The 18,365-nt window shown below is 40.1% G+C and overlaps 1 protein-coding gene across 2 annotated transcripts in view; it reads right to left on the minus strand.

The window, feature by feature from the left end:
* The window catches only part of Spata16 (spermatogenesis associated 16), a 344,381-nt gene extending 328,237 nt beyond the window's left edge, over positions 1 to 16,144 (minus strand). For both annotated transcript variants that reach the window (XM_085835355.1, XM_021158236.2), the window contains exon 1: positions 16,026 to 16,144. The gene's annotated coding sequence lies outside the window, so the exon portion shown is untranslated. The remainder of the gene's footprint in view (positions 1 to 16,025) is intronic.
* Positions 16,145 to 18,365: the final 2,221 nt, after the last annotated feature.

Consider the following 18,365-nt stretch of genomic DNA (forward strand, 5'->3'; position numbering starts at 1 on the left):
ACCATAACAGGAATTTGCATCCACAGGATCCTGGTAAATGCCTGGTGGCATGGCAACCCACCTTAAATCCCAGAGCTGGGAAGATAAGAGACACCTGCTCCCCATAGAGAGTTGGCTAGCAAAACTGCATCAGGGAATTCAGGTTCAGTTGAAAGATCCAGTCTGAGTAAACAGGAGAATTAAGGAAGATCTTTCAACGGTGAGGCCTCCATATGCATGTGTAAATAGATTCATGCACACATATAGACATATGCATATATATGCATGAGCCCATATATGCATGTGTAACACACATACATGTACCCTTTTTTGTACAGATATACATACATGCATTCATGCACACTACACAGACACACACATGAGAAAAAGAGTACAATAAAAAAAGAGTTTATAGAATAAAGCCCATTTTTAACACTCGAGACACTGCTGGAAAAAGTTTTAAAAATAGAATCTGAAAAAGAATGAATCACACAATTCTGTATGACGCTTACCACAGGGTCTGGAGTGAAAGAGGTAGTGTCTGAAGACCACCTCCCTCTCCATGCTGCACCTGATTCTTTGACCAAACTTTGACTTTGGTGTTTTTACTGAAGATAAAATAATTTCAAACAGCATTTGGAATTTGTAAATATTTGTCTAGACAAAAAGCAATTCTGTATATTTACAAATATATATTTACTATGTATGTAGTTTTTAAGGAAGATATTTAAAATATTTCTTCAGAATCTTTGGTAGAACTTGTGATTTCATTGTGGAGGAAGTTGTATCTGGAAGAAATCAACTTTGGAATTAAGACAGAGGAGATAGATAAATAATTTTGGAAATATTTTTTTCATTTTTTTGAATACTGTTTTGTTTATATTTAATGAGGAGAAATATTTGAAATCAGGCTAGATATTAATCACCCACTAACATTTTCCCATTGCTTTAAGCAAAAGAGAGCCATGAAGTCAAAGAACTGGTTGGAAACAAAGTTTTGATAAATGGCAATCATCAATCTGAACCTGAAAAATGTCACTCAAACCATTCTGTGACACAATGTGCTGCTTATGGGTAAAGCAGGACAGTGGCTTGAAATTCCTACTATGAACTAATAGAACACCAGAATAAAAACCTACCTCATTAGAGGAGTGCACTGGACAGCTAGGAAGTAGTGAGAAAGGATGGGTGTACAACTCCCTCAGCAAAGAATTATGGGAAGGAATGGAAGGTAATAAGAGGTAAGTTTGTGAGAATATACATACAGAAACAATGACTGTCAATGGATCATATTAAGCAATAAAACATAAATATCCTTGCAAGAAATCTTTGTGGCCATTTTAACCCTGGGGCGATTGGACAGTTGTAGTCATGGGGATGAGGATGATGCCCTGACATTTTTTTGGCAGGTGCACCAGTGGTGATCATAAAATCACCAGAGCTCATGGTAAATACGGAGAGTGTAGGAGGTCAAGTCCACCAGGCACAGAGCTGTTTTATAAATTAAGTCTGTCAGTTGTGAGTGCTACATTGAGCAGTGGTCTACAGTGGAAACTTCTTAAAGGCACCAAGATGTTTTGATAACCTTGTGAGACAAAGATATGGAGAAATGATATTGAGCAATGACAGACCTTCAGATGTAAATCTCAAGAACCTGATGCACCAGGGGCATGCCCTCTCCAGGGCTATATTCACCTCAACATGGGAACAAAGATATATATATATATATATATATATATATATATATATATATATATATATATATGGTATAAAGGATGGTATTACATATATTTTATTCAATCATTCCCATATTGCTGGGAATTTAAGATATGTACAAGTATTTAAAACTCTGAATCATCGTACTGTTGCACTAATGTCTTCTTTCTTTTCTTTCTTTCTTTCTTTCTTTCTTTCTTTCTTTCTTTCTTTCTTTCTTTTCTTCTTTCTAGTCAAAGACACAATCTAGAGTCATCTGGGAAGAGGGAACCCCAGTTGACAAATGGATTCCATCAAATTAGCTTGTGGGAATAACCGTGGAGCATTTCCTTGATTAATGGTGGATGTGGAAGGGCCTGCCTACTCTGGGTGGTCTACATCTGAACATGTGGTCCTGGGCTGTATAAAACAGGTAGCTGATCAAGCCATAGGAAGCAAGTCAGTGAGCATGGTTTGCTCCAGCTCCTGCCTAGAGTCCCTGCCTTCTTTCCCCTTTGTGATGAACTATAAGCCATAAGCCAGATAAAGTTTTTCCTACCCAAGTTACTTTCAGTGTTTTGTCAAAGTAATGAAGAAGTTAACTAGAACAACTGTTTAAAATGTTTAAAAGAGCTAGGCATGATGGCACACCTTTAAGCCACCAGCAAATGGGAGGAAGAAGCAGGTGGAATTGAAAACTAGGTCTGCATAGCAAATTCAAGTTTCAATTAGATCTTGTGTGTCATCTACATTGATCTAGTAGATCACTATGCCATGTAATTAGTAAATAGTTAATCCATTATAGATATTATATAAAGATATGTAGTGAATTGGACCATGTGTATCATTGCTTATTTCCCAAACACAATCTTCAGTAATAATAGAAAATATTAATTATGTAAAATATCTTTGTAATCCCACAATGAAAAACAAAAGAATGTGTAGATAGCAGAGATATACTCATGAGTGAAAAAGATATTAAAACTAGCTAAGGAATTTTAAATAACTAATATATTCAGGATGAGAGAAAGAGATTGATTATAAAGACTGTTAGCAGAGATTACTGGAATTTATGAAAAGAAAGATTAAATGAAAATTCTAGAACTCAGAAATGGATACCCAAATAGTGATGGGAGAGAGCTAGCCTCCCAGAAGTGTGGAAAAGTCTGTGAGCCCAGGGAAGACCACCACTTCTGTTCTGAGGGACCCAGCTGGAACCCTCAGGACACAGGAACCAAGGAAAGCTGGGTACAAGATCATTCTGGTTTCTGTCTGCACCCCAGAGCTGACCCTGTACCACAGCTCTCCATACCCAAATTCCTCCCAGAGAGAACTGGTCTTCCAGGACTATTGACACAGAAGCTTGCAGAAGGGACAAGACACAGACAGAGACAGCAGGACCAGCTAACAGCAGAGATAACTAGATGGTAAAAGGCAAGGACAAGAACACAAGCACCAGAAACCAAGGTTACTTGGCATCATCAGAACCCAGTTCTCCCATTACAGGGAGCCTGGATACTCTAACACACCAGAAAAGCAAGACTCTGATTTAAAATCACATCTCATGATGATGATAGAGAAATTTAAGAAAGACATAAATAACTCCCTTAAAGAAATGCAACAGAACACAGGTAAACAGGTAGCAGCCCTTAAAGAGGAAACACAAAAATCCCCTAAAGAATTACAGGAACATACAAACAAACAGGTGAAGGAACTGAACAAAACCATCCAGGACTTGAAAATGGAAATAGAAACAATAAAGAAACCAAAAAGGGAGACAACCCAGGAGATAGAAAAATCTAGAGAAGAGATTAAGAGTCATATATGTAGGCATCACCAACAGAATACAAGACATGGAAAAGAGAATCTCAGGGACAGAAGATACCAAAAAAACATTGACACAACAGTCAAAGAAAACACAAAATGCAAAAAGCTCCTAACCCAAACATCCAGGAAATCCAGGACACAATGAGAAGACCAAACCTAAGGATAATAGGTATTGAAAAGAGTGAAAATTTCCAACTTAAAGGGCCAGTAAATATCTTCAACAAAGTTATAGAAGAAAACATCCCTAGCCTAAAGAAAGAGATGCACATAAACATACAAGAAGACTACAGAACTCCACAAAAATTGGAGCAGAAAAGAAATTCCTCCAGTCACATAATAGTCAAAACACAAAATGCACAAAACAAAGAAAGAATATTAAAAGCAGTAAGGGAAAAGGTCAAGTAATATATAAAGGCAGACCTATCAGAATTACACCAGACTTCTCACCAGAGACTATGAAAGCTAAGATCCTAGAAAGATCTTATACAGACACTAAGAGAACACAAATGCCAGCCCAGACAACTATACCAGCAAAACTCTCAATCACCATAGATGGAGAAACCAAGATATATCATGACAAAATGAAGTTTACACAATCTTTCTACAAATCAAGCCCTACAAAGGATAGTACATGGAAAACACCAGCACAAGGAGTGAAACTACACCCCAAAGAAGACAGTCACACAAATATAAAAAATACATAAAAAATAACAGGAAGCAACAATCACTTTTCCTTAATATCTCTTAACATCAATGGACTCAATTCCTCAATAAAAAGAAATAGACTAACAGACTGGGTCTATAAACAGGACCCAACATTTTGCTGCATACAGGAACCATACATCAGTGTCAAAGACAAATACTACCTCACTACCTCAGAGTAAAGGGCTGGAAAACAATTTTCCAAGCAAATGGTCCCAAGAAACAAGCTGGAGCAGCTATTCTAATATCAGATAAAATTGACTTTCAACCAAGTCATCAAAAAGATAAGGAAGGACACTCCATACTCATCAAAGGAAAAATCTACCAAGAACTCTCAATTCTGAATATCTATGCTCCAAATGAAAAGGTACTCACATTTGAAAAAGAAACTTTACTAAAGCTCAAAGCACACACTAAATCTCACACAATAATAGTGGGAGACTTCAACACTCCACTTTCATCAACGAAAACAGAAACTAAACAGAGACACAGTGAAACTAACAGAAGTTATGGACCAAATGGATTTAACAGATAGATATCTATAAAACATTCCATCCTAAATCAAAAGAATATACCTTCTTCTCAGCACCTCATTGACCTTCTCCAAAGGAACAAACATGGCATGTACTCACTGATAAGTGGATATTAGCCCAAAAATTGGGTATTTAGAAGGGTGAACAAAATACTCACAGGAGTAAATATGGAGATAAAGTGTGGAGCAGAGACTAAAAGAAAGGCCATCCAGAGACTCCCCCACCTCGGAATCTATCCCATTATGTGGCCACCAGACCAGGACATTATTGTGGATGTCGGCAAGTGCTTGCTGATGGCAGCCTAATATATCTGTTTCCTGAGAGGCTCTGCCAGAGCCTGACAAATACAGAGGTGGAAGCTCACAGTCAACCAATGGACTGAGCTCAGGGGTCTCCAATAGAGGAGTTGGAGAAGGGACGGAAGGAGCTGAGGGGATTTGCAGTCCCATGGAGAGAGCAACAGTGTCAACAGGCCAGACCCCCTCCCCACCCCAGAGCTCCTGGGGACTGAACCACCAACCAAAGAATACACATGGAGTGACCCATGACCCTGGCCACATATGTGGCAGATGATGACCTTGTTGGACATCAGTGTGAGGCGAGGCCCTTGGGCCTGAGGGTGTTCAATGCCCCCATGTAGGGGAATACTAGGTAAGGGGGATGGGAGTGTGGGAGTGGGTGCACCCTCATAGAGGCAGGGGGAATGGGATGGAGGTTTCTGAAGGGGAGACCTGGAAAGGGAAAACCATTTGAAGTGTAAATAAAGAAAATATCCAATCCAAAAAAAAAATAGAGAAAAATGAATTCTCTGAAATTAACTCACTAAATAAATTGGAATATAAATCAAATGTACCAGAACATAGGATTAGTAAATTCAAAGAAACAATCCAGGAAATATGTGAATTTAAACAGAGAAATAAGATAATGGAAACTATTAGAAAGAATGTTAGAGAAAGTACTTTTGGAGCCACACAAGGAAAGAAGAATGAAACAGGAGAAGCACAAAGGAATTATGGGAGTCAATGAAAGATAATAAAAGATAACTGCGTGAAAATACACATATAGTGTATATACACGTACAGTGTTTATAACAACAGCTGATTGACCAGGTTAAGCAATATGACAGAAATGTTGCTTCAAGAAATCATACTGCAATTGACCTGGAAACTTCTTTCCTGCTCTCTAGCTTTCAGAGTGCTATGAAGGTACTCTTAAGGTGTTAAGCAGGCTTTTTGGAGAGAAAGTCCTCCATGGTCTTACCAGGGGCTTGCCCTGCGTCCTCCCACACAACCAGCAGGTAATGCTAGCCTATGGTTCCAACAGTGGCTTGACTGCTATTGAGGTTACAAACAGCATTACATTGCATTGGACCCCTACTCCACGGGAGATGATTCACATCTGGCACTGTAAAGGAGGTGAAGCCCATGGCTGGGGAGGACATGGACCTTAGCAAGAGCCCAGTCTTGCTAAATGAACAGGTTATCAAACTGACTTTGAATATTCATGTCTACAGATGAGTGCTGTTCCTAAGCTCAGTCAGAGAAGTTTCCATTTTGCAGTGGGTGGTGGCTAATGCCCATTTAAAAATGTTCATAGTGCTTAGAATAAGTTTGAGTGCTTGACCTTAAATATGACATCTGTAACAACCCCCTATCCCTACCCCAAGGCTCAGGGAACATCGTGGGAGAGAGGCTGAAAATAATTTAAAGAGCCAGAGCCCAGGGAGTGCTTCTGAGAAAGTCTGTCTGGACATCAACTCACAGCAGTTATGGGTATTTGCCCAAAATCTGTGTAAAATCAGCTTGGTAAATATTTCAATGTAGGTGTGGGACGAACTCATGAGGCCTTACCTAGATTGAGAGCTATTGACAGTTGGTGGCTGCTATAGGCTGACTTCATTTTTCTTTAGGAATATAGCTTCTGGTAGGTTTTCCTATCTCTGTTAGGTGACTGTCCGTCCATCCATTTGAGAACCGCACTGATTGGCCTTAGTGGGTCATTACAAATATGAGGACATGAAAGAACGTGAATGTGAGAGGAATGTGTTGAGTGTTAGTGGGATGGGAGGAGAGAGCTGGAGTGGATATGATCAAGATAGACTTCATAAAAATATGAAATTGCTAAAAAGCAAATGAAACTATTCATAATGTGAAAACAGAAGAAACATGTCTTTGAGGTTTCAAATGTATGTATGATAAAATAACAATTAACATGATACAAAACATGGGAAAGGGGAATGGAGCGAAAGTATTCTTTGATTTGAAAGTTTGTAAAGATCTGTTAAAATTAATTATTTGATTTAGAATGTAATAAATAACAGGATTGTATTGTAATTTTATAGAGTAAACACCATGAAATGACCAAAATGTGTAGCAGCTTGAGTTGGGTATATGGCTAAGTTGAGAGTGTATGAGGGTAGCATACACAGAGATGTTGGCCCTAGCCTCAGTACCCACTGAACACATAAACCACAATGGTGGCACATGCCTATGCAGTAGTGCCATGGAGGCGAGTGACCTGCAGTCCAAGGTCGTGGAGTGCAGGTGAGTCTGAGCTGTATAAGATCCTGTCTCAAACTCCAAACTGAAAAATGAGCATAAGGCACACACCCAATAAATAGAGAGATCACTCAATGTATCTGCTATGATAAATGACAAGAAACAAAGGGACCAAATAAAAACTAGAGATGGTAGGTATCAACTGAAATATTTCAGTGATAAATTTTCCATTTAAAAGTACTAAATATTTTAATTAAGTCTAAGACTGTTATTTTGGAAGAAAAATACGGTTCCTAACTATATTCTGTGTATGAGACATATGCCTTAAATAGAAGTACAGAAAAGTAGAAAACAAAGACACAGAGAAGGGCAGAGCACACAACCCTCAACAACGACAAGGGGATGGCTCTATTAATATCAGAGCAGACAGCGAGGCACGTGGCTTAACTGGAAGCAGAGAAGGTATGCCAGTTTCTAACTTACTGTCTGCCAGCTCCAAACCCACACTCCCCCTGTATTCTGATATTGGAACTGAACTCTGCAGGCTCCATTTCAATGATTCCAGCTGGCTGAAAATTAGCTCTGCTCTTGCAGGGTGGGAGAAACCCCACAAAGCTGCGAGAAGAAGATGGCCTTTTTCTTCTGCTCTCTTCCCACTAACAGCCAGTCCAGGCACCATCGTCCTCTGGAGTGAGGACTCTCATGGTTCATCAGAGGATATGTGTCCTCTTTGTGAACATCACTGCAGCCAAGCCACTCTTCTGATTTCAGGGCAAGTAAACTCCATTCCAGGGAGTTCCCATGACAACTCCACCTTCTCGTAGGAAGCACGAACCTTGGTCTTGAATGAAATCTTTTAACATTCAAGGTTCCTGTTTCTTTCTGTCTAAAAATGCTGCAGTCCCCCCAGCTGTCTCTCTACCTGGTTAGTAATTAGCAACACCTATTTATTTATTATTTAATTATATAAAAAGTATTAGCATACACTTGATTGACTGACTGCATTATCATGTTTTCATATATAATCTATATTTTGATCATATTCACTCTACTACCTTCTCTTTAATTATAAATTTTTAAAGCTATTTATTTAGTGTGTGTGTGTGTATGATCACACACGTGTCCCACACAGTGCTTGCAGAGGTCAGAGAACAACTTTTAGGAGTCAGTTTTTTTCTTCTATCCTGAGGGTCTCTGGGATGGAACTCAGTTTTCAGGCTTTGTGGGAGGCACGTTTATTACCTTCTCTCATCTCTCATGCTCTATTTCTCTCCCACCCTGCTGATCTATTTCCTGTTCCCAACTAGCCTCCCCCATTCTGCTTTTATGGTATGTTTATTTATTTATTGGCAACTAAATGAGTTTTATTAGAATACTTAAAGGAGGTTGAGTGAAGGTTCTATGCAGGAGTGTAGACAGTTTTAAAATGGCTACCCAACTACAGAAAATGCCTGGCCCTCCTCATCAGCCTTGAACTCTGTATAAATCCTCAGCCAGGGATTGGGCCTTGTGACTTCCTCTAGCCCACATGGCAGGAAGATAATGGGCCTAAAGCAGGGTAGAACTTGTGCAGACAGTCACAAGTGCACCAGAGTATCTCATGCTAGGTGGGAGGCATAACAAGACTTTATTGTAGATGTGTTTGGAGTCTGCTCCTGACTTTACCTTATTGGGCATTCAATGCTTGACTTTGAGATGAGGATGAGCCAAGGGGATGGGGGAAATCACTGCTTTAAATAAGTACTATTAATACCATGGCTTTAAAATACACAAAGCCAACATTTTGAAAAAGGGAGAAATTGACAAGTTTCCAATCATAGTGGGAAGTATAATGCATGTTCTTCAATTGCATGGAGGAGGAAGAAAGGGGAAAATAAAGAGAAAGGGCTAGGTTAGGGTGGGGAGCTCTAGGCTAAACAAGGCACAAACCTGACTTAACACCTAGAAGTTTACATCAAAGAATAATCCAATATACATTTTTTTCAAGTGCATCTGAAATGTTTACCAGAGCTGGTTATGTCTCACTCATGAGCAGAGGCAGCAAATTTAAAATTTACATTTTCTATATAGAAGGCCAAGAACTGCCCTGTTAATCTTGAAAAACAATAAATAAATCCAGACAACTTAAAACAGCCAGAGTCCAGGAGCTGGCATGAATCCTGTGGTGGTAATTAGGGCAGTCTTTGATGCAAGGATAAACAGTCCCACCATCCAGACAGAACAAAGCCCAGAAATAGGTTTATACATAAATGGTCACTTCATTTGTGATGAGGTGCCCTGGCAGGATTGTGATGTTTAAAGTAAGTGGTTCTAGCCTTAGGGAAAACAGAGAAAAAGTGAATTTTGACTTCAAATTTACATAAAAATTACACAAAAAAGCAACAGTAAATGTATTGGAAAACTATAAGTAAAAAGACAATTCACATCTTTAGAAGACAGTGAAGTATTTTCATGGCTAGGGTAAGAAAGGGCTTTTTAGGCAGCACCGAAACACAACAAACCCAGTGATACCATGAGTATGAACCGAGCACCTCTAATCTGAAAATCCATATTCTGCAGCCTAAAATGCTCCATATTCTGAAACTTAAGGAGGGTTGACAAGATGTCATAAGTGGAAAATTCCTCATGTGACAGTAAGATGTCAAGATGTAAAGACCCTAAAAAGACTATACACTTAAAGACACGTGCAACAATGTGATACACGTGCAAGCTTGAAATCCTCCAGTGGTTAGCTATGAATATATGTATATCTTCTGTGTAAGTATTACAAACTGAAAAATAAAATTCTGTGTTTTTAGATAAGAGACACAGAGCCTATAATGATTCGTGTTTATCAAAACTCACTATTGGAAAATGAAAGGGCAGTTCACAGACCAGGGAAAGTATCTTTAACACATGTGCTTGACATGGGCTCATACCTAGCATATGCAAAGAATTCCTACAGACCATCATCAAAGGGGCAGATGACCCAGTGTGGAATGATCCCCAAATATTAATAAGAATGCCAAAAGGGGAACCCCCAAAAGACCAGTAAATGTATAGAAAGGTTATCGGTTTCATTAATCAACACAGGATATCCAAATTGAAATTAGAGACCTATAACCACAACAAATCCATCTCAATGGTTATAATTAAAATGATAGACATTGGTTGATTTAGCAAGATTACAGTGTAACTAGATCATTCACACAGCAGCTGCGAACATAAACTGGTATCACAAATTTGGAAATCCTTTTAGTTTATGGATATTACAGAGTCTATTACGTGCTGTTTAAAAGTTTACATTAGCAAGTGGTCAGCCATGTCAGGTTGAAGGTTTGGAACCTAAAGGTAAGGGAGCAACCATTTCTCTATCAGCACCAGTCATTATGCAAAGTTAGAAAGGTGGGCGTCAGCACCAGTCATTATGCAAAGTTAGAAAGGTGGGCGTCATAATGAATCCAGTAAGGACCAGAGAGGACAAGGCCCAAAGACTCCTCACCATCTGGCAGTGACAGGGCTTCTCCTCCCCAGTGTACTGAGAAGGAAGAAAATAATGGCCACTTGAGAAGAAAAATAGAACTGAAGAAAAAAACAGAACTTGGACTTCAGACTTATTAACTACTACCAAGTGAAGTGGCAGTGGCAGTGGCAGTGTGTGTGTGTGTGTGTGTGTGCATGTGTGGGTGTGTGTGTTGCCTGCATTTATGCCTGTGTGCTGCCCTATACTTAGGGTTCACAGAGCCTAACCCTGGCATAGGAGATGCTGGAACTGTGGTTTTAGACAGTTTTGAGCTGTCATGTGGTGCTGGGAATTGAACTTGGGTCCCCTGCCAGAAGAGCCAGTGTTCTTACCTGTGAGTCATCTCTCTGACCCCATTTTGACCCCATTCTCTGCAATTTTAAAGTTTTATCAGTACCTCTCTCCAATTCCAGCACAACATAAATGGGGCCTCCAGAGTCTGCCCAATGTATTTTGATATAAAATCAGTTGTCTGCCTCTGTTGTCCTCTCCTGCCCTAGATACCAGCAGTGCTGTCACGCCCTGAGACAGAGATGAAACAGGACCTGGAGTGACTTTTCGCTTCTCCCTTCTTCCCCCAAATCCATCCCTTTGTTCCTGATAGCACAGCATGACTCTGAAAATCTGGAGGAAGGAAAAGAGGGCCAAGAAGAAGTAAGGTTGGAGAGAAATGGAACTCATAATTGAAAGGTCAACCAAAGCCCTGGGACCGAGAAGGTATTCACTGGTTCTGGTCACCCAAATTCTGTGGCAACAGACAATTGTCATAGCATGAAGACCCACACAGGACAAGAGAGAAAGGAGAGAGGAAGTGCTAACTGCCAATGCTAACACTCCTGTGGGAGCCTAAACTTCTGTTTTTATACGCAAAGAACTGGTCAAAACAAAACAAAACAAAACAGAACCTGTCTGGACTATGTATAAGACTTCTGTACAGAGTCTGTGGGACTGAAATGGTGTCAACTCTAACGCACACATCCCTGTACTCAATCTAGTAGTAGGCTCCTGTAAAGTCTGACTATGTGGCTGCTAAAGACTCTGGTGAATATAATCGATGAGGGATTACCAAAAAGACCTAAACTTCCATGAGCCTTTAAGCAAGCCTTGGCTTAGCTGAGAGACTCATGATCTCTGTGTTTCTCCCTGTGAGCCTACATAGAACTCACTGGATTATTCTGGTTCTTATTTTCTACACTTTATGTTCAAGTTTCCAAATGTCTGTTCAACAGGCCTGTGATGTAGTCATTATATAGTAGTTTTGCAGATGACTCCATATTAACAAAATCACGTGGATTTCTAACAAGTTAATAACGCTTTTTTAAAAATTTTTTTTGAGCAGATGACAATACAATGCCTTCTCTGGCTGTCTCTTAAGTGGTCTTTAAAGACCGTGTTGGATTCTTCCGCCCGAGTGCTGCCTAATAGGAGTTTAAGTGAGAAGTGGTGGGTGAGCATCAGACCAGTCATGCATGGGAAATCGGATGCACACTCACAATGCGGAATTTCCTACGGTAAGCTATTCTAGCAGAGACTCAGGCCTGTGTTCAGTGCCAGGAACTTTGAAACTGCCCTGTACAGCTTTTATCCTCATGGGGAATAAGCTAAAGGTGTCTGAGGACATGCCAGGTGAATATTTTCAATGTGGTATATTCAAACACACTGAGGTGGGGAGGAAGTGGAGGGGAAGAGGGGAGAGAGGGGGGAGGGAGTACATTTCTTCTTGTAGAAAGAAATTAATCTTGAATTTAGATTGTATATACCAGTGCTTACTCTGAGACATGTGTGTACAACTTAAGTTAATCCAAACAAACACGATGGAACAACTAAGCGGCCCCCCGGGAAGGAATTGAAATCAGGAACTCTGATTTCTATTCAGTGACTGTACTGCTCATCTCCCTGAAGCATCTTGTTTTAAATGGCCCACTTAAAACCATATCAATTTTCCACTCGTCATGCAATTCTAGATTGTAGTAGCGACTTCAGCTTCAGCATCTCCCAATTAAGGAGAAAGGGACACATTCTAACACTTCTCCTGAGTCATGTCAGCTCAAGCTCCTTCTGAGCCTGCCCAAATTGTGAAACAAGTGGTTCAACTCTGTCAGTCCTACACATTACAGGACAGACGTACACAGCTTCACACAGACCTATATTGTGCCAAGTAATACAACCAGCCAAGCCCTAGAAGCTCTCAAAGGTGGGGAGGCAGACCCATGCCTTTGCCCCGCTTCCAGGCCGTTTTACAACAGCCCCGTCATACAGAGAAGGTGGAACAATGCTGTAAAGAGACAGTCTGTGTGTATGTCAGCATTCTCATTTACAAAAGAAGTTAAGGGCAGCCTCGGCCTCACCTGTGAGAACAGAAGAGGGTTATCTGATAACAGTAAGCACCTAATAAATGTTGCCTGTTGTTTTATCATGATTGTTATTTTATTATTTGTGTTATTATTGCTCAGCCATTCCTTTAAAAAATTAGACAATTAGGGAATGTTCCTCACACTGGACAGATGGCTCAGGCTCATTTATCATGTGTACTTTGAAATTTAGCCAGAGCTATGATAAGTTAGGGTCTCTCTTCTGGCCATCTTTAAGCCAGACTGCTATAATATTTTATTTTACAACATCCTTGAAAAAATTCAGCAAGGCTGTTTATGGGTGCAAAATGTTACAACTTCAATGGTACTTTCCAAGGAGATGACTCAATATATCCTAGACTCGTTGAGAGACAATATTCTGGGCTCCCGGATGCAAAGGGCTTTAAAACCCTTGTGCATATGGTGTTTGATCACTTTTCCTACCCGGACATTCCACTGTTGGGGTGCCTCGTCATCTGTTCTGAACTGACGTGTCACATAAAAGAATAATGAGAAGAAAAGAAATACCAGTCCATCGTTGAATTCTATGTAAACTGGAGATGGCATTGAACACTACACCTTAATTAGGAAAACATTGTCTTGCAGTGAGTTGAGACCCGGAGGTCATTTCAAGGTCACCGGCCTCATGCTTTGTGATTCCTTGGTGTCTCCCTTCTAGGTTTGAATCACTGTAAGGTGCTGCTCTCCCCATTCAGAAGGACAGCCCACAAACCATCCCTTCTGTTCCTTTTAATAAATTTACTTTTAAAATGAAATACATGTGTTCAACAGATCTTGATCATACCCACCACCAGTCACCTCTCTGTGCCTCTCCCTTGGTTATGCTACAACACATCTCCCTCCCAACACTGTGCCTTCTTTTTTGTTAGAATACACTGTCTTATTAGTGCAATCTATGTACTCATGGGCTGAGGTCACTCACTAGGGCTTGGGTAACCCACCATTTTGAAGCTACCACCTCAAGTGTGACTCTTATCATTAACTGTGGGTAAGAAAAAAAAAATCATCTTTTTTCCCTCTTGAATGGCTTTTAAAATCTCTTTGAAAATGACCAGATGGGAAGAATTTGCCATTTGGTTATAATAACACAGATGAATAACAGACTGAACAATACGGGATACATACTTCAGTGGAAAGTTCACTTGTGGAACAAAACAACGTCTCAGTTCAATCTTGATTACGTTTGTGTTGCTCACCATGGCAACGGGTGAAGTTAGGCAGACCTGCGCACTTTCAGAGTGCTTTGGATACTTTTAATCTGTGTGCCTGGGAGACAAGGCAACAACAGCCTTGCTTCCAGCTGTATCCCTCTTTCCCATATCAGCTGCAGCCTTTCAGCGTGCTCATTGTGTGCCAGGCATGCCAGGGTAATGACATGGTCTCTCGCAATGACAGAACCACAGCTAGGCAGGCTGAAGTGCTCCGACCTCTCTCTTACTTCTTGGGCTTTCTCCTAGCTTTGATTTTTTTCCTTACAGGAATACTTGAGCCTCTGTCACAGGTGAAGAAAAACTGAAAAACCCCGTGGTGGCAGAAAGCAGTTTTGTGTCAGTACACCAGAAAAAGAGCGCCTCCTGCATCCAAGTTCTCGAGGGAGTGTGTGACATTAAAGCTCACTTTAGCCCTTCAGTATGTATAACATTAAATCAAAAGGGGCCATACAAAATTATTTATCAGCCCATGTGACGTTTTTCAAGCACTTCAAATTAGTGGCTTTACTAAAATGACAAGCACTCTCCTAGTGTTTCAAAAAGAGACCTTTACTGGTGCCTATAAATATTTTATTGGTAGAGAATATGAGATGTAAATTTTATTAAATGAGGATTTAAAGTTGTTTTTCACTGCTAAGGCTGAACCACCTTTGAATGAAAGCTTTCTGTGATAGGTGTTCATTCACTCAGTCTAATCAGTAATGTTTTGTGCAGGGCACATCAGGATAAAAAGATGTCATGGCTTCTGCTTAGATAAGCAGTTCTCAACGTGTGGGTCTCAGACCTTTTGAGATTTAAGCAACCCTTTCACAGGGGTCACATATCAGATACTGTGCATATCTGGTATTTACAGTACAGTTCATAACAGTAGAAAATTTACAGGTATGGAGTGGCAACAAAAGTAATTTATTATTTCTTATTGTATGTGTGTGAGGGGTCACCACTACATGAGGAACTGTATTAAAGGGTCCCAGTATTAGGAAGTTTGGGAACCACTGGCTTCGATTGACCTTCATACAATTATACAGTGTGTGTGTGTCCATCTGTCCACTTTATCTATCTATATATCTATCCATATATCTACCTTGTTTCACTCTGTTTCAGGCTGGTTCAGAACTCACTACATGAGTGTTCTCAGGCTGACCTCAAACCCTGATAATTCTCTTGGTTCATTCTCCCAAGTGCTAAGGTTACATGCAGAATAATCAAGCCAGGCATGCAGGTGATATCTTTAGTTCATAGTAATGTCGCTCACAGAATAACAAAGTCTGAACCACAAATGATAAAACCCAGAGCGTGGCAGCTATCAGCTCCTATAGGGCCAGATGTTCTCAATCCATATTGGTCACTAAGGAATAGCAGTTAGGATAAAGGAAAATGAAAATAGAAAAAACTCTCGGACTCATGAAATTGAATAGGCCTTAGCTTTTCTCATCTCAGTGGGATGAAAACAGAAAGAGCCTATATCCTGTTTGGCAAGGCTAAGGGTTCCTAAAGGCGACATCAGTTTTGAACCTATCTTCTAACTGCTTACAGAAGGAAGGATTGTTCATGAACAATATTTCTTCATTCCCCCGTTCCTGCGTGAGAGGGTAGGGAGCAGATCTAACTTCTTGTCGCTATTTAAGCTTCCTCGACATCCCCCCTTTTTCCTACAACAAACCTGCCAACTGCTTTGTTCTTAGGGTATAGCAGCCTCTTCCTACCTGTGTGGTTTAGGGTCAGATGAGCCGAGTGACTACCACCTACAGCATCTGTCGTGCCAACGGTCCCAATCCCAGGCCAACCTGCTGTGGAGCTTCAGAGAGCTCTTAGGAGTAAAAAAAAAAAAAAAAAAAAAAAAAAAAAAAAAAAAAAAAAAAAAAAAAAAAAACGACCAGCCACGTGGCCCCGCCCATTTAGCAGACCACGTGCCTCCAGGCTCCGCCCACCATCTGGGAGCTACGGCCCCTCCCCAGCCTTCTCTCTGAATGCACCTGCTATGTGTGAGTTTCCTTTAATACTCTAAAATTAATGAAGACAGAATAATAATTTAGACGGGTTTTGCCCACCCCTAGCTGGTATTTGCCCATCCCATCAAAGCTATTAGCACTTGGTTCATAGTAGAGGAGGAGGAATCTGTTTTCTTCACAGACTCATGGTCCCATAGTTGCTCGAAAGACAGCAGCAAGTAGCTTTACAGACCATAAGAAATTTGGAAGGAAACGTAGACAGAATGTGACTGATAGACCAAAACTCGTCATAGGCGTGTACGATATCCTCAAACAATGTTAAAAGAGAAAACACAATTCGAAAGAGAGAAATATGCCCAGAAAATAAGAATTACCTGAGAAACATTATAAACGTTTTGCTATATATCTTTGGCTATATAAAACTAGTGCCCCTTCTCTTACTGCCACACAGCTACGTTCACTTACAGAGATATAATATCCATAAATATACTTTAAACAATTTTGCAGGCCCCCTTTTTTTTTAAACTATGTTTATTCATTCTGTGTATGTTTATGTGGACGCGTGTACTTGTGTGCGCGTGTGCAAGTGAAGATAAACTTGGGTCTTGTTCCTCAGGATCAATCCACCTTGCATTTTGGGACAAGGTCTCTCGCTGACTTCTGGGGCTTGCCCAGCTAGACTGGCAGGCTAACAAGTCTCGGGGATCCATATATTTCGACCTCTGCAGCACAGGCATTACAAGTGCACTCCACCATGGTCTGTTGCTTAGTGTCAGTTCTGGAAACCAACCTCTGGTCCTTACACTTGGAATTTATGACTTAGCAGACTATTTTCCAGCCTCTTACACATAGTGTATGAAGTAGATCATTACCCATACTTGGACTCCTAGGAACTGCATCTTTTTCCTGACAACTCCTGAACTGTGTAGCAAACAGTTCCACCTTGACTCTGCGTTATCCATGCATCTTCATGTGAATCTAAGATGAGCTGGAAGACTCAATAGAGGTGAAGGGTCAAAAGAGGTGAGGGGTCTGAAGCCTCTGCTGCTTAATAAGCTTGCCTGTTCCTCTTGTTACAGTCTTCCTATTGTCCCACATCACTTACTGTTTTCATGTTCACATCTCCACTTCAAGAGTCCAACTCTACTAAATGTTTTTGACATAGTAAACAACCTTGAAAGCATCCACTGTGGTCAGCACAGAGATGAAAGTCACTGGCAGGTTGCTCATGCCCCAGCAGATAGATGGCTCTGCAGTCTCTCTCTCTCTCTCTCTCTCTCTCTCTCTCTCTCTCTCTCTCTCTCTCTCTCTCTCTCTCTCCCCTTCTCTCTCTCTCCTTCTCTCTCTCTCTCTCTCTACCTCTATCCTTTTCAATAATCTATACATTTAGTTTTTCTTCAATGATCCTGTTGTCCTGGTTACTACAGCATTAAAACATGCCTTATTTGCAGGTGCCATGCATCCCCCAACTTTCCTTTTCTTTTTCAAAATTATCTGTTATGTTCTATTTTTTTATTTTTCTATTTAAATTCTAGAATCAGCTTTCCTGTTTCCATGGCAAACATCTTGCTAGAATCTTTGTTGTAATTTTTTTAGTATCTACAGATCAATCTGGTAAAACTGACCCCCTCACCAATGGTCTTTCATTCCACTGCTACTCTGTATTTCCATATTTAATTGGACCTTTGATTGCTCTTATCATTAAGTTGATATATGGTTTTCACACATATTTTGTAAAACTTATGCCTAAGCAGTTCATGTTTTTAATGCTTTTAAAAATTCCATATTGTCTACATATTTCATTTTCCAGTGGCTCCTTGAGTCTGTAAAAATGTATCTGAACTTTTTATCAATGGAATATTCTGGTATCTTCCCAGACTTAGTACTGGATCCTTTTTTATTTGCTTTTAATACTCTTGTGATTTTCTAGATAATGATGTTGTTGACTAACAGAGATCATTTCATTCTTCCTTTCTGATGGATGTATTTTTTTAATTTAGTTTTCTTTGCTTTATTAGACATGATAAAACTTTATTGTACATGGTGTCAAGTAGGAAATTGTGTGCTCAGGTATATTTGTTACAGTCTCCATTT

This window comes from Mus caroli, unplaced genomic scaffold (assembly GCF_978045245.1).
Source record: "Mus caroli unplaced genomic scaffold, Mus_caroli_1 scaffold_3, whole genome shotgun sequence".
Taxonomy (NCBI): domain Eukaryota; kingdom Metazoa; phylum Chordata; class Mammalia; order Rodentia; family Muridae; genus Mus; species Mus caroli.